The following is a 4,646-nucleotide window of genomic DNA, read 5'->3' on the forward strand; positions in this document are numbered from 1 at the left end:
CTAGCATGAAATATCTCACAAAATTACAAAAATATGAGTAATCATTCATGACTTATTTACATGAAAACAAAATTACATATCCTTTATATCTAATCCATATACCAACGACAAAAAACACCTACAAACACTTTCATTCTTCAATTTTATTCATCTAATTGATCTCTCTCAAGTTCCATCTTCAAGTTCTAAGTGTTCTTCATAAATTCCATAAGTATAGTTTCATAAAAATCAAGAATACTTCCAAGTTTGCAAGTCTACTTCCAAGCTTTCTAATCCATTCCAAGTAATCATCTAAGATCAAGGAACCTTTGTTATTTACAGTAATTTATCTTTCTAATTCAAGGTAATATTCATATTCAAACTTTGATTCAATTTCTACAACTATAATAATCTTATTTCGAGTGAAAATTTTACTTGAACTGTTTTCGTGTCATGATTCTGCTTCAAGAACTTTCAAGCCATCCAAGGATCCTTTGAAGCTAGATCCATTTTTCTCATTTCCAGTAGTGTTATCCAGAAAACTTTAGGTAATAATGATGTTCATAACATCATTCGATTCATACATATAAAGCTATCTTATTCGAAGGTTTAAACTTGTAATCACTAGAACATAGTTTAGTTAATTCTAAACTTGTTCGCAAATAAAAGTTAATCCTTCTAACTTGAATTTTAAAATCAACTAAACACATGTTCTATATCTATATGATATGCTAACTTAATGATTTAAAACCTGGAAACACGATGAACACCATAAAATCGGATATACGCCGTCATAGTGAAACCGAGGGTTGTTTTGGTTTGGATAATTAAAAACTATGATAAACTTTGATTTAAAAGTTGTTCTTCTGGAAAAATGATTTTTCATATGAACATGAAACTATATCCAAAAATCTTGGTTAACCTCAAAGTGAAAGTATGTTTTTCAAAATGGTCATCAAGATGTCGTTCTTTCGATGGAAATGACTACCTCTTTAGTAATTGACATGTAACTTAAATTTCTGACAATAAACCTATACTTTTTCTGTTTGGATTCTTAAATTAGAGTTCAATATGAAATCATAGCAATTTGATTCGCTCAAAACGAATTTAAAATGAAGAAGTTATGAGTAAAACAAGATTGGATATTTTTGATCTTTTTAGCTACGGGAAATGTTTAACAAATCTATACAAATCATATCCTAGCTAACTTATATTGTATTATACATGTATTATAATATATTATGTAATCTTGGGATACCATAGACACGTATGCAAATGTTTTGACATATCATATCGACCCATGTATATATATTATTTGGAACAACCATAGACACTCTATATGCAGTAATGTTGGAGTTAGCTATACAGGGTTGAGGTTGATTCCAAAAATATATATACTTTGAGTTCTGATCTAGCCTGAGATGTGTTGCACTGGGTCGTGGATTGATTCAAGATAATATATATCGATTTATTTCTGTACATCTAATTGTGGACAACTAGTTGTAGGTTACTAACGAGGACAGCTGACTTAATACAATCAAATCTTTAAAACATAATAAAAATGGTTGTAATTATATTTTGATCATACTTTGATATATATGTACATATTTGTATAGGTTCGTGAATCGATCCGTGGCCAAGACTTATTTCCGAGAAAGGAAATATCCGTGAAAGTGAGTTATAGTCCCACTTTTAAAATCTAATATTTTTGGGATGAGAATACATGCAGGTTTTATAAATGATTTACAAAATAGACACAAGTACGTGAAACTACATTCTATGGTTGAATTATCGAAATCGAATATGCCCCTTTTATAAAGTCTGGTAATCTAAGAATTAGGGAACAGACACCCTAATTGACGAGAATTATAAAGATAGATCTATTGGGCCTAACAAACCCCATCCAAAGTACCAGATGCTTTAGTACTTCGAAATTTATATCATATCCGAAGGGTGTCCCGGAATGATGGGGATATTCTTATATATGCATCTTGTTAATGTCGGTTACCAGGTGTTCACCATATGAATGATTTTTATCTCTATGTATGGGATGTGTATTGAAATATGAAATCTTGTGGTCTATTGTTACGATTTGATATATATAGGTTAAACCTATAAGTCACCAACATTTTTGTTGACGTTTAAAGCATGTTTATTCTCAGGTGAATACTAAGAGCTTCCGCTGTTGCATACTAAAATAAGGACAAGATTTGGAGTCCATGTTTGTATGATATTGTGTAAAAACTGCATTCAAGAAACATATGTCGATGTAATATATTTCTATTGTAAACCATTATGTAATGGTCGTGTGTAAACAGTATATTTTAGATTATCATTATTTGATAATCTACGTAATGTTTTTTTTAAACCTTTATTGATAAAACAAAGGTTATGGTTGTTTTAAAAAATGAATGCAGTCTTTGAAAAACGTCTCATATAGAGGTCAAAACCTCACAACGAAATCAATTAATATGGAACGTTTATAATCAATATGAACGGGACATTTCATATTCAAGGATAATTCAGAGATCCTGAACCACTAATCATTCCTCCTGAACCACAAATCATTCAACCAGAGATTGTCGAGGTAGAAACCATTAAATCAGAATCCTCTAGTGATTCAGATTCAACAAACTCAATCATGGAAAATCAATAACCTCTAAGTATGGAAGACCGAATGAGAGCTACACGCACTGGCCAAGGTCATGCAATTACTCAACCAGACATTAATGCACCAGATTATGAAATCGAAGGATAAATCCTACACATGGTAACTAGTCAATGCCAATTTAGTGGTGCACCGAAGGAAGATCCAAACAAACATCTTCGTACTTTTAATAGGATTTGTACTCTATTCAAAATCCGAGAAGTTGAGGATGAACAGATCTATCTCATGTTATTTCCCTTGACTTTAAAGGGAGAAGCCAAAGATTGGTTAGAGTCGTTACCTGAAGGGGCGATTGACACATTGGATGTTTTAGTTGAGAAATTTTTTAAAAGATTCTTTCCGGCATCTAAAGCCGTGAGACTTCAAGGAGAAATTGTTACGTTCACACAAAAGCCAAATGAAACTCTATATGAGGCGTGGACAAGATTCAAAAAGTTGTTGAGAGGATGTCCTCAACATGGTTTAGACACTTATCAAATAGTACAAATATTCTACCAAGGATGCGACATTACTACACGAAAAGACATCGACATAGCAGCTGGTGGTTCCATTATGAAGAAAACCACAACTTAAGCTTAAAAAATTATTGATAACACAGCCTCCCACTCACATGAGTGGCATCAAGAAAAAGACATCGTTAGATCATCTAAAGCGGCTAGAGCCGATTCTAGCCATGACTTTGATTCCATTTCCGCAAAGTTAGATGCTTTCGAGAGACGAATGAAAAAGATGACTAAAGATATTCACGGAATACGAATTAGTTGTGAGCAGTGTGGAGAACCACATTTGACAAAATATTGTCTCAGTATTGAACAAACAATGGAACAAAGAGAGAATGTTTCATATATAAACCAAAGGCCAGGAAATAATTATCAAAATAATTATCAACCTCCAAGACCAAACTACAATCAAAATCAGAATTATAATCGAAATGTTCCATACAACAACCAACAAGGTCCTAGCAATCAACAAGTATCTAACAATACTTACAATCAGCAAAGACCTATTTTTCCAATTAAACCACCACAAATCGATGATAAAAAGTCAAATTTAGAAGATATGATGTCGAAGCTAGTTGAATCTCAAACGCATTTTTTCACATCTCAGAAACAAACTAATGAACAAAATGCTCAAGCATTTAGAAATCAACAAGCTTCAATCCAAAATCTGGAACAAGAAGTGAGCAACCTAGCAAGGCAGATAGGTGAAAGAAAATCGGGGAGTCTACCTAGCGATACAAATACTAACCCCCTAAATGAAACAGCTAAAGCCATTACCACAAGAAGTGGTATTACACTTAAACCATCTGAAATACCTATAATTTCTAATGACGCTATTCCCACTACACAGGCACCACAGCCTGAGCAAGAGAAGGAAACAGAACCGGTAGTTGAAAAGGTTAATGAAGATAACACAGTTAAGGAAAAGCCTTATGTTAAACCATACCAACCACCGCTTCCTTACCCGAATAAAATGAGAAAAGAAAGACTTGAAGCCGAGCAATCCAAATTCTTGGATATGTTTAAACAAATAAATGTCAATCTTCCTTTCATTGATGTGATTTCAGGAATGCCAAGATATGCTAAATTCCTGAAAGATCTAATCACAAATAAAAAGAAAATGGAAGAACTTTCAGCTGTCACAATGAATGCTAATTGTTCTGCAGTGCTGTTGAATAAGATACCAGAAAAACTCTCTGATCCAGGAAGTTTCACAATTCCATGTTTTCTGGGTAGTCTTAATTCAATAGAAGTATTGGCAGACTTGGGTGCTAGTATAAATTTAATGCCATATTCATTATACGTTAAACTAGACCTTGGAGAATTGAAACCAACACGAATAAGCATACAACTAGCTGACCGATCAGTAAAATATCCTAGAGGGATAATGGAGAACATGCTAGTTAAAGTGGGTACTTTAGTATTTCCAGTAGATTTTGTTATTCTGGACATGGAAGAAGATTCTTGAGTTCCTCTCATATTAGGAAGACCATTCTTAA

At 33.0% G+C, this 4,646-nt stretch overlaps 1 non-coding gene across 1 annotated transcript; it reads right to left on the reverse strand.

Annotated features, from left to right (window-relative positions):
• Window positions 1-3,004: 3,004 nt before the first annotated feature.
• Window positions 3,005-3,111, reverse strand: LOC139845708 (small nucleolar RNA R71). Its single transcript, XR_011758470.1, has one exon. It is a non-coding gene; the product is annotated as a small nucleolar RNA R71 (small nucleolar RNA).
• Window positions 3,112-4,646: the final 1,535 nt, after the last annotated feature.

This window comes from Rutidosis leptorrhynchoides, chromosome 4 (genome assembly GCF_046630445.1).
Source record: "Rutidosis leptorrhynchoides isolate AG116_Rl617_1_P2 chromosome 4, CSIRO_AGI_Rlap_v1, whole genome shotgun sequence".
Classification (NCBI taxonomy): Eukaryota; Viridiplantae; Streptophyta; class Magnoliopsida; order Asterales; family Asteraceae; genus Rutidosis; species Rutidosis leptorrhynchoides.